Source organism: Ambystoma mexicanum, chromosome 10, assembly GCF_040938575.1.
Source record: "Ambystoma mexicanum isolate Mex_15411 chromosome 10, UKY_AmexF1_1, whole genome shotgun sequence".
NCBI classification, from domain to species: Eukaryota; Metazoa; Chordata; class Amphibia; order Caudata; family Ambystomatidae; genus Ambystoma; species Ambystoma mexicanum.
The window spans coordinates 838,067,096-838,082,153 of record NC_090932.1 but is presented as its reverse complement, the minus strand read 5'-3'; positions in this window follow the sequence as shown (position 1 = coordinate 838,082,153).

Here is a 15,058-nt window from a genome sequence, read left to right as displayed (position 1 = left end):
GTATTGTTATTTGTCTTATTATTATTAAGATCTAGCAGTTTTTTAGATGCTTTCATTGAGATGCTGTTATTCAGATTGAGTTGCTTTGAGTACGGGTCAGTTTTAGAGGAAGAGCCAAGTTTTCAGTGATTGCGGAAAGACATGAGGTCTTCAGTAAGGCCGATGTGGGGTGGGAGTGTGTTCCGCAGCGTGGGGGCCAACTATCTTTGAGGAACTAAGCTATCCATTTGAGAGTGTTTCCACGAATTCTTAGGGAGTGGAGGCGGTCAAGGAGGATTGAGTGGTTGATTGTGTCGAAGGCGGCGGATAGGTCAAGAAGGATTAACGCGGCGCATCCAGCGGTATCAGCCATGTTTTTAAGGTCATCCTAGATTGAGGTTAGTGTGGTTTCAGTTCCCTGTCAGGCTCTGAAACCTGATTGTGAGGGGTCTAGGAGATTGTTGGCTTTGACAAAGGCATTTAGTTGGAAGTATGCCGTTTGGTCGATGAGTTTGGCAAGGAATCTGGTGTTTGAGATGGGGCGGTAGTTTTTGGGCTCAAGCGGGTCGAGGGAAGGTTTTTTTTATTAGAGGTTTGACATGAACCATTTTGAATGCGTCAGGATAAATTTTTGAGGAAAGGGAGTCATTTATGATGGATCTTGCGTGTTCTCCTGGGTAGGTAGAAGCGAACATTTCTTTGAGGGTTGTTGCCGGACAAGGGTCTAGCAGAGAGCCGCATGATTTTCGGGCAGAGAGAAGTTTGAGAAATTGGTCGGGAGATATTGGCTTTTTTTGCTTTCCGGATTTCGTTTTTGTATTAATGTAGGTGCCGGGCCAAGGTGGATCTGCTCAGGGGGGTTTTGTCGTTCCACCATTTGCGTTCTAGGTATTTATATATGTATTGATTATTGGGTTGGCAGGTAGGTGGAGGAGACTGGAGGAGTGTGTTGGCTAGGTTAGGAAGGATTATGCTTTTTTCCAGCATGTGCATAGATTCTGAGGTTCAGGTTCGGGTACAGGAGGCAGGTTGGGTGAGTGAATGGCAAAAGAAAGAATGAAATGATCGGACCAGATAATAGTGGCGGGGGGTTTTAGATGTATTCAGGTTGTGGGAGTTGAAGATGGCGTCAAGAGTGTTTCATTTATACTGAGTCGGGCCGTTTATGTGGGGTTGGAAGTTAATCGCATCTAGGCCGTCAACAAGAGAGTGTGTCATAGGGTTGGCGGGGATGTCCAGCCATATGTTGAAATCTCCTAGAAGGGTGAGGTTGGGATGGTTTAGATTACTGGGATCTTCCACCACAAGACCCTTCTCTGGAACGTTGTATACACTGAAAGTTGGCTAAGTGGACCTTCAGGCAATTAAAAACCAGACTCGAGTCCAGTAGATGAGTCAGGTATAATATAATATGGGTTGGTGAGAAGTCTAAAGGATTGATGTTCTTGGAATTATACCAGATGATGAAGGGTTTCCAATTATTGGAGTAGCAATGTCTGGTGTTAGGCTTTCTTGCTTCTTTAAGTATGTCCATGCATCTCTGAGGAAGTTGCAGGTGCCCGAACTCTAGGACTTTAGGAGCCAGCCCACTAAGTTGAGAGTTTGCGGGTATGGATGGAGTGTTTCCCCCTTGTCCTGCGATAGCATGTTCTATGGGCAAGGCAGTTTCATCGGAGGGGAGATCGAAACCTCCATCAGATAGGAGAACCAGAGTTGGTGGGCCCACATTGGGGCCACCAATATCATAGTGACTGGTTCCTGGTGCATCTTGTGCACTATCTTGTTGAGGAGGGCAGTCGGGGGCAGGGGGAGCATAAACAAATTTCCCTGACCGTGTTATCCAGAGACCATTCCCCTTGGAGCGCTTCTAAGGGTACCTGGAGGTGAAATCTGGGCATTGTGAGTTCTCCAGAGTTGTGAAAAATTCTATCGCTGGGAAGCCCCATTCTGCAAAAACTTTGTAGACAATGTTTTTGTGTAGTCGCCATTCGTACTATGTGGTTAGCGGGAAGTCTCTGCTGAGTACATCCGCCAAAAGATTGTGTTTCCCTGGAACATGTTGAGACAAGAGGAACATCTGGGGTTTGAGAGCCCACTTCCATATGTTCTGGTACAGATTGGATAACCCCGGAGAGTGTGTGCCGCCCTATTTGTTCAGATAATACATGGCCGTGGTACTGTGTGAGGACTAGTACTGTCTTACCCTGTAATTGTGTGTGAAAGGCCTTCAGGGCTTTGAACACTGCTAACAGCTCGAACAGTTGTATGTGGTCGGATGCTACTGCTGGGGACCAAACACTGTGCACCGCCTGCTGAAGGAGGTGAGCCCCCCCACCCCATGAAGGATGCATCCCTTGTGAAAGTGGCCTCTACTGCGGGGATGGTGAAGGTCTTTGCTTTCAAGAGGTTTTCCCTCGACCACCGCTGCAGGGAGAGAACGAGGGCTGCTGAGACAACCACTAGATCAACCCATTGTCTGCTGGCCTGACACCATTGGCTGTTGAGCCACTCTTCTAAGGGGCGCAATCGTTGGTGTGGGACTAAATAAATGCAGGAGGCCATCATTCCTAACAGTCGCAAGGCTTAGCGTACCGTCACCTCTTGACTGGCTACATATTGAGGGATCTGAAACAGCATGTTTTGAACCCTTTCATTGTAGAGGAAGACTAAGCTGTCTTCTGTCCGAATCAGAGACCCAGATATTATTCGACTTGGCTGCGGTCTAGGCTGGACTTCTTCTTGTTTATTGAGAATCCCAAACTGAAGAGTAGATCCATCGTCTACTGGGTGTTTTAACGGCATGTTCCTGTCATGACACTTGTCCCTAGCCCTCACTGGCAAGTCAGCCTTCCAGTTAGGGCAAGGTCAAAGGCCTTAAAACCTCATCCAAGACACTCTTGCAGTCCGTCCTGGCACCTTTGGCTCCAGGCTCATAACCATCATGAAGACCAACATTAGAATGGGACTATTTACTTGGGACTATTTAACTGGGGGGGGGATTCAGCCAACATGGAGGCACACACATAGCTCAATTACAAGGAACTGAGCTATGCGGTCTAGTCTTTTGGGTGTGGGACTATTTTACCTGGACTACTTTACCTGAGACTATTTAAACCACACCCAAACAGCAGAGAATAGTATTGCTGGGTGAGCAGCCACGGAAGAACAGTAAGCAGGGGAAGCAGGATGATATGATCTTCTCCAATGTGCTGTGACACAACCACAACAACACTGTTCTCTCTCTCCCGGTGGCTGTACTGATGGTGCCCTCGACCGCATATCCCACACGTGAGCCCTAACCCGACATACCGGAGCAGGGGCACTGTGGTGTCCTGCGCACATAATGCATGCACAAAACAGGCTTAACCCACATGGTCAGGGGAGCGGACCGGAGACAGCACTGACATGCAGCTGGCCCGCATGCGACATGGAAGGAGAATATGATTGTGAGATACCACTTCAACCCCCCACCACATATGGACATTTCCCTATGGTCGTAAGTAACGGAACTCCCCTGTGAGAATACTGCACAATCTTCAAGCACTCCACGCAAGCATAGGTGGCAGGTTGCAGAATATTGCCAACAAAGGGAACGCATGTCAACCTGAACATTCTGTCCCTCACCACATCCACACTATGCGCAACAGCGTTTTAGCTACTTTTTGAGGGAACAAGAAGAAATATAGTATTGTGGACCAACCATACATACCACAGCTACGTAGTGGGGGGTGTACAAACGGTGAAACTGCATGCAATAACAATAATAGCTGAGGGATTGCCTGACAAAAGAGGACATCTGTCGCATAGGAAACCACCCACGCTGTGCCAGCTCTGATCTCTGATCACACAGAAAAGCCACACTTGCGGAGGACGCCTAAGAAAATGCTATGACACTGCAAGACAGATGTAACATATGGAACACGCCCCCAGAGCCCGATACAATGCCTAAAGGCTCAGAGCATCCCCCAGTATCGACAATGGCAGCTGCCATAGTTCTGCAAGAGGTTTTTACATCAATGCAACATGTGTTTGTGGCAATCAATGACAAACTCGACGGCATTAACATCAACGTGACAACAATTCACAACCAACTTGAGAAAGCCACCCTGCAGATAACAGAGGCAGAAATGAGGATTTGCGCTGCAGAGACACACTGGTGGCACTACAGAACACTGTGACCATTATAGCCAAGGATCTGGGCACAGTCAAACTAACGTGCAAAGACTTGGAGGTGAGATCACGCCGCAATAATATTCGTATTGTAGGGGTACCCGAGGATGCACTAAAAGGTCCAATGGAACTAGCAGTCGAGGAATTATTGAAAGAACTACTGGGTGATCTGGGATGGTCTGCAATGTTTGTGGTTGAACACGCTCACAGATCAATGGCCGAGCTGGGTGCCTATCCAAGACCGATAATAGCATGGCGCATGAACTATAGAGACAGAGACCTGGTGTTGAGAGCCACTAGGGATAAACAAGAACTCAAGATGGGATCCAATATCCCAGAAACATATGGGCCAGATACAAACAGTACTTATCGGATAAAGCTGAAACCGAAATTCTGGACTCGAACCAAGAGTAATTGTGTACGATGTGTTGATAGAAATATTGAACATATATGTAAGTGCTACTCCTGTGTGCAATAATAAATACAAATACAAACAAAAAAAGATGGGATCCAATATGATCTGTATATTCCCTGACTACACCCTGGCAGTCCAGCAAGAAAGACGAACATTCATGGGTGTGAAGAAGCTGCTGAGAGAACACAGGATACCCTACGCAGTGCTGTACCCCGCCAGGCTATGCATGCAATACAAAAATAAAACTTACTTTGTTTCCGGAGAAAACATTCCACTGCTCGACAAGCAATCACCTGGGACCGAGGGAGGAAACGAGTAGCTGCTCAGTAGAAGTGGGCAGATGAACTGCTCTTACTGGACTAGAGACCTGGTTCAGGCCTGGGAAGTATTTGGAAATCATCGAGCAGTGCCCTCGCATTGTTCAGATCCCGTGTGGGTTGCTACAGACTGGCGTACTTCATTATGTGTACTGGTAACGTTACTACATGGTCAGAAGCCTAAAGTGACATGTTACGGTTGTTGGCACCTGGACCCCGGCCACCACTGCACTTGCCTCCCCGTGCATATGCATAGTTTAGTAGGTTTGGTGAGGAAGGGGGCCGTGGGCAGAGGACTGGGCCATACATAGTTGAAGTTTGGGGAACTATGATGGTAGGGGAGGGGGCAAAGGGGAAAGTTGGAGAGTTAAAGTTAATATAATGCACAGACAGAAAGCAATACGTTACTGTAATGACAGCAGGAAATACTGGAGTGTGGGAATGAGACAAACACATATGAGTTATGTTGGCTGAGAGAGAGCTGATGGGGGTAAATCTACTGAGCTGGAATGTGTGGGGCCTTGGCATGCCAGTAAAGATGAGGAAAGTGATGGCATACATCAATAGACAAGGAGCAAAGATACTATATCTACAGGAAATGCATTTACTTGAACATCAAGCATGTAAACTTGCCCCAGGGTGGGGGGGGGACACCAATTTTACATATCTTACTCCCCAAAGCCCGGATAGTTATGATGATACTGGTAATAGATCCCTACTATTTACTCACTTTGGGACTTAGAGTGATCTGAACAGCAGATATGTGTTTGTACATGGCAAATCAGGGAGCGCCGAAGTACTACTGATCAATATATACAGTCCTAACATCGATGACCCAGTGTACTATACAGAGATCTTTCAGAAATGTGCTAACTACCTGACTGCTCAAATCATATGTGGAGAGGACTTCATTACCATATTAGATGTAGACCTAGACAGAACATCAACCACTTCCAGATCTCCCACTGGAGCAGCACGCACAATACAGACACATATTACGGATCTGAGTCTTAAGGACGCTTGGCGTACACTACATAGAACACAAAGGGCTTACACCTTTTACTCATCGGTTCACGATATGAACTCTAGAATAGATCTATGGCTGGTATCCCAGAGGGCGCTGACCTGGATGACACAGACTAAGATATTGCCCCAGGCTCTATCAGATCATTATTCACTGGTGACGTTGATGTTGGATGTCCCTGAGGGTACCCCACAAAAAAAACTGTGGTGATTCAAGAGAGCTGCCTTAACAGACACATTATTTAGAACTTGCTTGTCACAATATGTTACTGAGTTTTTTTAGAACAAGCCAGGCAAAAATATGGCAGGAATTCAAGACATACATTAGGGGTATCACTATGTCTACAGATCTGGGAGTACACCACTGACAGTAAACGAAATAAAAAAAGCCGTAAAAGCCCTCCCGGGAGGAAGGCTCCTGGCTCCGATGACCTAGGCGCAGAATTTTAAAAGGAGTTTGTAGAGGTGTTGGCTCCCCATCTCCAAATATTATGGTTTGAAGCGCTGGACACTGGTAGATTGCCAGACACAACGCGTGAGGCGATCATAACTCTGCTACTCAAGCCCGGAAAACCTCCTGAAGACTGTGGTTCATACCGCCCACTGTCCCTCATTAATACAGATGCAAAGATATTCACAAAAATACTGGTCACACGACTGAACCCCCTAATGCTGTCCATGGTGCATGAGGACCAGGTGGGATTTGTACAAGGCAGATTCACAGCAACTAATATACGGCAGTGTTGTAACATATTTGAGAAGATCCTGAAAGATACCAAAGTGGCCCTAATTGCTTTGGATATGCAAAAAGACTTTGACAGTGTGTATTGGCCCTTTCTATTTAGAGTCTTAAGCAACTACGGATTTGGTCCAAACTTCATCAAATGGGTCTGCATACTCTACACGCAACCATATGCAAGAGTATGCGTTAACGGAGCACTATCGCTGATCTTAGAACTGGCAGGGGTTACAAGACAGGGCTGCTCACTGTTCCTGCTCCTTTTTGCCTTAGTAATTGAAAAACTGGCTGATCTACTGAGGGCATGATAGAGTTGTGCCGGTCTGGCATTTGCAGGCAGAATTGAACTGATAACTCTATGTGCTGATGATATCATGCTATACGTGAGGGATCCCGATAAATACTTGCAATGGGTATTGCGAGCAGTCCAGGAGTCAAACTGAACACTGCTAAATTTGCGATATTCCCACTGACAGAAGCAACCATACAACCATAGTGTTGCATAGTCTTAGGTGGCCACCACAATGGGTGATATATATCAGTGTGGAAATAGCACGCACACCACAACTAAATCACTCCCTTAACTATAGTTAGCTGGTGGATGCACAATGCACAAACTTAATCTTTAGCATCACCGTCTGATCTCACTCATGGACCAATTAGCATTAATTAAAATGATGATACTCCCCCAACTATTTTACCTGTTTAGCACAGTGCCAGTCTGGCCAGGGAGATCTTTTTTTACAAGGATGAAGGGGGCTTGCTCAATATTTATATGGAAGGGTCAGGCATGAGTGAGCTGGGTACGACTAACAATGTTGCATGAGCAAGGGGGACTTATTGCTCCTACCTTTGAACTGACCACAAAAGTGATGGGTGGAAGGTTTCGAATGAATCTAAACCACTGGCAATTGCTCTGGGCAACCTTCCACACCACCGTTTTTTAGCCCGTCTGCACCATTGCAAAAGGGGACCAGCCATGTGCAAATCAGTCAGCAGCTGCCGCCACCGAAGGTAGCAGCCCAGCCCGAACTGCTAGGCCAGGTCCCCTTTGCACAGAAAACCAAGCATCCCCAGACATGTTTCGGCCTTGTTGGACCTCCTCAGTGAGGTGCAGCCTGGTTCCCTGTGGCGCAGCGAGCAAGGGACCCACGTCTGGGCATACCCTCTCTCACAAGGAGAAACAAACTGACCACAAAAGTGATGGGTGGAAGGTTTTGAATGAATCTAAACCACTGGCAATTGCTCTGGGCAACCTTCCACACCACCGTTTTTAGCCCATCTGTGCCATTGCAAAAGGGGACCAGCCATGTGCAAATCAGTCAGCAGCTGCCGCCACCGAAGGTAGCAGCCCAGCCCGAACTGCTAGGCCAGGTCCCCTCTGCACAGAAAACCAAGCATCCCCAGACATGTTTCGGCCTTGTTGGACCTCCTCAGTGAGGTGCAGCCTGGTTCCCTGTGGCGCAGCGAGCAAGGGACCCACGTCTGGGCATACCCTCTCTCACAAGGAGAAACAAACGGACCACAAAAGTGATGGGTGGAAGGTTTCGAATGAATCTAAACCACTGGCAATTCCTCTGGGCAACCTTCCACACCACCATTTTTTAGCCCGTCTGCGCCATTGCAAAAGGGGACCAGCCATGTGCAAATCAGTCAGCAGCTGCCGCCACCGAAGGTAGCAGCCCAGCCCAAACTGCTAGGCCAGGTCCCCTCTGCACAGAAAACCAAGCAACCCCAGACATGTTTCGGCCTTGTTGGACCTCCTCAGTGAGGTGCAGCCTGGTTCCCTGTGGCGCAGCGAGCAAGGGACCCACGTCTGGGCATACCCTCTCTCACAAGGAGAAACAAACTGACCACAAAAGTGATGGGTGAAAGGTTTCGAATGAATGTCATCAATGGCATGCCGTTTTGAGGAAATATGTCCAGAAGGGTACCACCAATGCAGGCCAGTATGGACAGGTAAGACCTTTCATCATTATGGTGTTACCCTTGATGACAGTATTACATGACATTCCATTTTAAGGAACTAGGCCAGGGCTGGGTGCTGCTGCACACATTTAACCCACCCCAAAAGCAGAGACCAACTACATGCCACAAATGCAAGCAAACGTGTTCATACATCATTAATACACGCTTTGTCTGTGCACCCATAGCACATTCATAACACATTCATACTTTCACTCATTCACTTGTGTGTCCAAACAACACGCACAATCTCACTCAAATGAGCACCAAAACAACATACATTCATTAATGTACATGCCCACTTGCATACACATGCCCTCACATCCACGTGTACAACAACAAACACATACGTATTTGTTTCTTACAGCCCCGTTCCAGATTCTGCTCTGGCTGAGGCTCCCACAACGGCCCTCCATTTCCACACAGCATCAAACGGGTACCAGGGAGATTGAGATTCCTGATTCCTGCCCAAGAGCGACAGAACCCGAGCAGCCCCAGCTCAATGCACGTAATCCTGTGATTGTGCGGAGAGGCACAAGAGCACCCCTAGGCGGCACTTTTGGCTCTGCAGTATTCCAGTCGTTATCCCCAATGGGCCATGTAATGCTGGGGGGCAAAACACTCTGGCTTTGCTTGTCCCATTTGGCATGCACGCTGGGGAACTGAAAACTGGCAAGAGGAAAACACATTTCCCGCTCACAGTGAAATATAGCACATGAGGTCTTCCTCAGCTGCTTTATAGGTTCTCTGCTTCCCGGCTCACATTGTGCCCCATTGTAGGCAAAGTGAAAACAGGTCTGACCATGCACCTGGAAAATAAGGGATCAGTGGCGGACAGCAACGAGTTGGCAGACAAGAATATGCTTAGAATTCTCAACCTGCATTGAGGGCACCGAGGTCTGCAGGCGCTCCAAGCCATTCTATCACTCAGGTTGTTCTGCTTTCTTTGCAAGAACCCTCCCCGTGACTGAGTCACTAACTCCTCTTTAGTGTTCTGTTCCACCTTTTGAAATATTTTACTTTCAGCACAAGAAGTCTTAATTTGAATTATGGGACATTGCGTCTTGGACTGCTTTTTCCTCGTTCAGCTACAAATGCATATCTCTGTGTTTGCTGATCCTAATTAAATCACTTATTACACTTGTTAGTCTTTGGTCTCAGCAACCAGACAGTTATGACGCATCAAAACAAAAATCGTTAGCTTTCCAATCTGGTTGGTCTATATGAGTTATTGCTTAAGGACAATGCATCCTAAAGATATATTAACAACGTGAGAAGATACACCGTATGTTTTATCAAATGCCTTAACATTAAATTCTCTATGGGCATGCTTCTCAAAAAGGACAGTTTTCAGTGGTTTGGGCGGGGGGTTGTTTAGGGTATGAGATGCAATCCCTATTGTGCCTTGAGCGTGCTTTACATCTAGAACTAATACCCGAATTGGCCGTCAGCATGTGTGGAAAACAAAAGGTAGCCTAATAGAAAGCAACCCTTCGTGGTATTTGCTCAAAGGAAGGAAGGCCAGTCCCACAGGCTCTACAAGGCCTTCTTGTGCAGAGTGGGTGTTATTAAGACAGCATACTCCTGTGTGGACAAGCTGTCCCCATTGCAAACATGGGCTGACACTGAGAACACGATTCCAAAAAGAAAAAAACGTGTTGGGGCATGCGATAGGATACTCTGACGCATTTGCTTTCTTTGCTCAAACAATTATGTAGAATTCAAGAAATGGCAACTGAATGTGTGCATCACGCAAACCTGGGAGGGGGGCATTTCTTAGAATTTGAAAATGCATCTAGAACACACAAACATGATATGCTTCACAGACAATAGAGGCATTCCCCCCGAAATTTTTGGAATAGGCAAGCAAACAATTCACTGCATGAAAGGGCCTTTTCTGACAGTGTCACACATTTCTTTAAGGACAACCGAAGTATGACCTGTTGATGTTCCACTTGCATTGCAATTATCCAAATTGGGGATGTATGCACAGGGGGGCCGGGCAGCACATCATTAGCACTGGTGCAACACCCACTACAGGGAGCAGGTCCTTGCACCATTCACTGAATACTCTTTGCAACGCCATTTTGCACCCTGCAAAGAGTACGTTTGCAGTGCAAAGTGACGTTGCTCCCTAAAAATTCACTTTGCACCGCTCTGTGAATCAGGGCCGGTTCAACATGTTTTTTGACAGTACAGAGTCACTTTGCACCGCGCTAAACATTCCATGAATTAGGCCCTAATCAGACACCTATCCGTCAGACAACTACTAAGGATAAACATGTCATTCATCCTCCAAGGCCTGTCCAGCAGTATTGTGGGGAATATTGCTGCCCATTGCATCCAGTAGAAATCCAATGAAATCTAGAAGTAAGATATCACAGTGGAGCTTGATGGTGAGTATTTTTGATCAATTTCAATTATGTGACACTAAGGGCCTGATTTACAAACATGTTTTCAATGGGACTTTCGCATGTTAAAATATTTGTTGAAAACAGGCCCTAAGACTTTTTTTTGTAATGTTTTCAGCACCAAGAAGAATAATCACCCACGGGATGCCTTTAAAATCAAGATGCTCGAATGGCTGAGAGATGAGGCAGACCCTGGGGTGGGCGAGTCTCAAACAAGTTATTTATTTATTATTACATTTGCATAGCGCACCTAACCCTCAGGCATGCAGGCGATATTGCAGACCAGAGTGGGACGTGCCGAATGATAACGCAATGTTGCGATGCAGACAAAACGAATCTTGCTGGAACCCTAAACAGATTCAGGAGCGCATGGAGATGTCTGTCCAACCGAAACCCAGATTTGGCCTACTTTACACGTTTCCATTTACCATACACTCCCCCCTATTTGTGTTATCCTCTCTCTAATGTATGACAGAAACCTGTCTTATTTTACTTTGTCCCCCCCACTTGCGTAGTGTTTCTGTGCTGACTTTGATTACCCCTTCCAATTCTATCATTTCCAGCTTCCCTATAACTGGTTTAGTCCCTCCATTTGTCTCCATCTTCTCTTGTATTAAGCGCTGTAGTTCACGGCTGAAGGTTGGACACAGTAGGATAGGCCAACTTAGAAGAAACCTTTAGGCATGCCCGAACTAAGCACACTTTCAGGTCAGTGCATGCGCATGGCATGTGTTGCTAAGGCCGAAAACATTTCCTTAGCTATGGTCATTGGGACCAATTATCAAATTGTGCCACCCATGCACACAGGACACTGTGATGATTGCCCTGCAGAGGGCGGCACAGGGGTTTCGCAGAATAGGCGTTCTGTGAAAGCAAGTGGGTGCTTGATAACAATCTAGGCCTGTTTGTGGTTTCCATCACGTTGGCCATCAAAACTTTGGTGTTTGTGGCATGTGTGCTACCGAGGAGGTGGCGCACGTGCAAAGAGCATCCCCTGTCTACCACATGTAAAGGGGAACAAGGGTTCCACGCGAACACTCTAAACAGAGATGGGTGCTAAGTGTGCTAACCAGGGGTGGACTGGGAACCAAAAGAGGCCCAGGAAATAATTTTCAAAGTGGCCCCAAGGCACACATTTTCAGCAGTCCCAACACTTTTCCTATAAGAAAATGTGTAAATAAAATGTGTTACCACTCAAAATATGCCTAGGGTGCACAGGCCAACCCCCAGAGTTCCCTAAAGGCCATTCCACATAGTGTGCTATCATTTACACTGGAGCTCATTCCACACTGTTCCTATGAGTGAAACATAGCCACCCACTTAACTTCACAGAGGAGTGGAGAAGTGGACCACCCTGTTAAAGTATACTGAACCACTCGTGCTTATTATAAGCCTTTGCTATTTGTGTGCAATCGGTCAAACACCACTTATGCAGGTGGTGCAGGATCACTCACTGCAGGGCGCATGCCGCACACTGGAGCTTGGTTAATCCACCCTTAGTGTTAAAATGTATCCAGCAAATGTTATCTCTTTGATTGATATTGAAAGGACGAGAGGCTAATTAAGTCCGCCGAGCGTTAAAATTGCACTAAACAGGTTGCATGAAGAGCTCTGTACAGGTGCATTAACCTACAGAGCTACTTCATATTTTCCCATGTCAGTTTTCAAGGTCAGAAATAACGTCCTCTGATATTATAAGGCAGTCACACACCTTCTATGAACGCCGCAGCATTGCTTACTGCAAGTTTAACTGAAACCGAAACGTTCCCAGTGATGATGGGCTTAATAGGAAATACATGGGCAGGGGAGCAACACTTATCTGCGCCATCAGGAGGCACGGTTGGCGGTTTAGAAATTGCCGGATGTGGAACATTGTCTTCGAGAAGAATTGCAAGAAAAGGCCACGAAGCATACATATTAACTGCAGCGCCTAATGTGATCAGAAGTGTGAGTGCATCGGTGTATTGACATCATCTGCAAAGTCCTCCTGCGGTTCTGCAAGGAGATTACTAATGATTTGGTTGAGATTCTGTGGCTGCTTATTACCCTCCCATGTGGCAAGTTAAAATCGTTACGTCTATACACATGATTATTTTCCTTGCTCAGCCAGACAGCCTGCATATTAAGGTCAGCATGCAATATCTGTATGTGTCTAACAATACAAGCCCCCCCCCCCCTTTTTAGGATTCTATTTCGATACTATAGAAAAACTTTCACCGCAGAGTATCCTTTATGTCAAGTCTTTGTTTTATATAGTCAATCGTGTACAAATGTTTATTTTCCAAGTTTAGGTGACTGATGATAACTGTATCTTTCTTTAGTAGGTATGCATTTCCCGATGAGTACATTATGATGTACTTCAAACAAATGAATATGCAGAAGAAGTATCCATAATGAAGATTTCATGTGAGTTGACATGATCCAAACTGTATTGAGGTATTTCTAGTAATAGAGGTGGTCGGTAATTGGATAGAGGCAGGTACTACAGGTAGCCTGAGTTTGTGAGGCCTCAGCATTCCACGTTGGCATGACAATATGTACAAAGGGCCTGATTGTAAATAATGTTTGGCACAAGAGATGGGTGCTGCTTCTGTATACCAATTACTTTGCAAGCAAGAAAAAGATGCAGCAAGGCACGCAGGCTGATTGTCTGCGGTGTAGCGCTGTGAAGCTGGAAACTGCGGTGGGCTGAAGACGGAGCAGAGCAGAATGGAGAGGAATTATTTTATGTTAATTGCCTGGCTTGATAATCGGGACGTGCACCTGGCGACACAGAATGTTTGAGTTGTTCAGGTGTGAAGGCCCAGGTAAGGGCTTTGTCTTACTTTTCCTCCATTATTATTGTTATATTTGGTTATTTATAACACTCTTAATACCCAGAGTTTTCTAAGTGCTGACCCGTCGATCGAACCTCTGTTGCTCCGATAAGCAGGGTCGGCCTTAGGGCAAGACTGGCCGGGCGACCAAGGTGAGCCTGTTGCCTCGGAGCTATCCTCCCGTCATCGCTCCCTGCCTTGCCCTCTGCCAGTGCTGCCATTCCTGCTATCTAGCGTGTATTGAGGGGCTTACTAGAACATAAAGTATTTTTTTTTTTGTAAATGCTACTCCAGGTGAGTCACGTTTTTCACAATGTTATTGAACAGTAGGAACATTTGAACCCCTGATTTGGAAATGTTATGGCAATGCTCCAAACCATACCATTTAGGGCAAAAGACCTCTGCCACAGAGATAAACAAAATGAATATGAGTTCCTCTTGCCATATTACTGGAGTTACTTCCTCCCCTTAAAATACAATGGGCCTGATTTACAAAAATGTTTTAAAATGGGAAAGTCCCATTGAAAACAATGTGTGTACCTCACGCCGACAATGCCACAATGCGATAAACCTCCCCTAACTTCTAAGGATCTCTTGGAGCCAAGAGAGTTTGGAAAATGCAAATCGTACATCAGTTAAATATCCATTGACATGGAAATAAAAGAAGGTTGAGTGTCAGTGCCTCAACAATCCTTATACAGGACTTCAAAGAGGGGAGGCTTTTGTCATAAGTAATATCTTATTGAATGTATGCTGCATCCTCCAAAATGTATTGAAGAGCTTGCATCTGCCCCTTGAAGGGAATACACATTGAAATGTGTTTAGTTAGAACAAGCCCCAATTCCATGCTAACTAGCTCACCGCTCACCAATGGTTGTGTAATTCATGTTGATTCCCCAGTTAGGGAGGGTGGTAGCAACCTCACCTTTACCCACATATCTAGCCTAAGTGTGATTACCACCAATGCCAATAATATTTCAGCCACCCTGGATATATTCAGCAAAGACAGTACGGAAGGGGTGTTCTCCCTTCTACTCTAACACCCTCAATGTTGAAGCCTTTGCATTTGGTATTAAAAGGCCTACCTAACAAAGCTATGCAACACATTCGCAATTGAGATACAAGAACATGCTGCAGTTCTTAAATCCATCCATTCAATATGGAACAAACTTAGATTAATTAGAACAAACAAACAACTGATGCCCCCTCATGTGATCACTCAC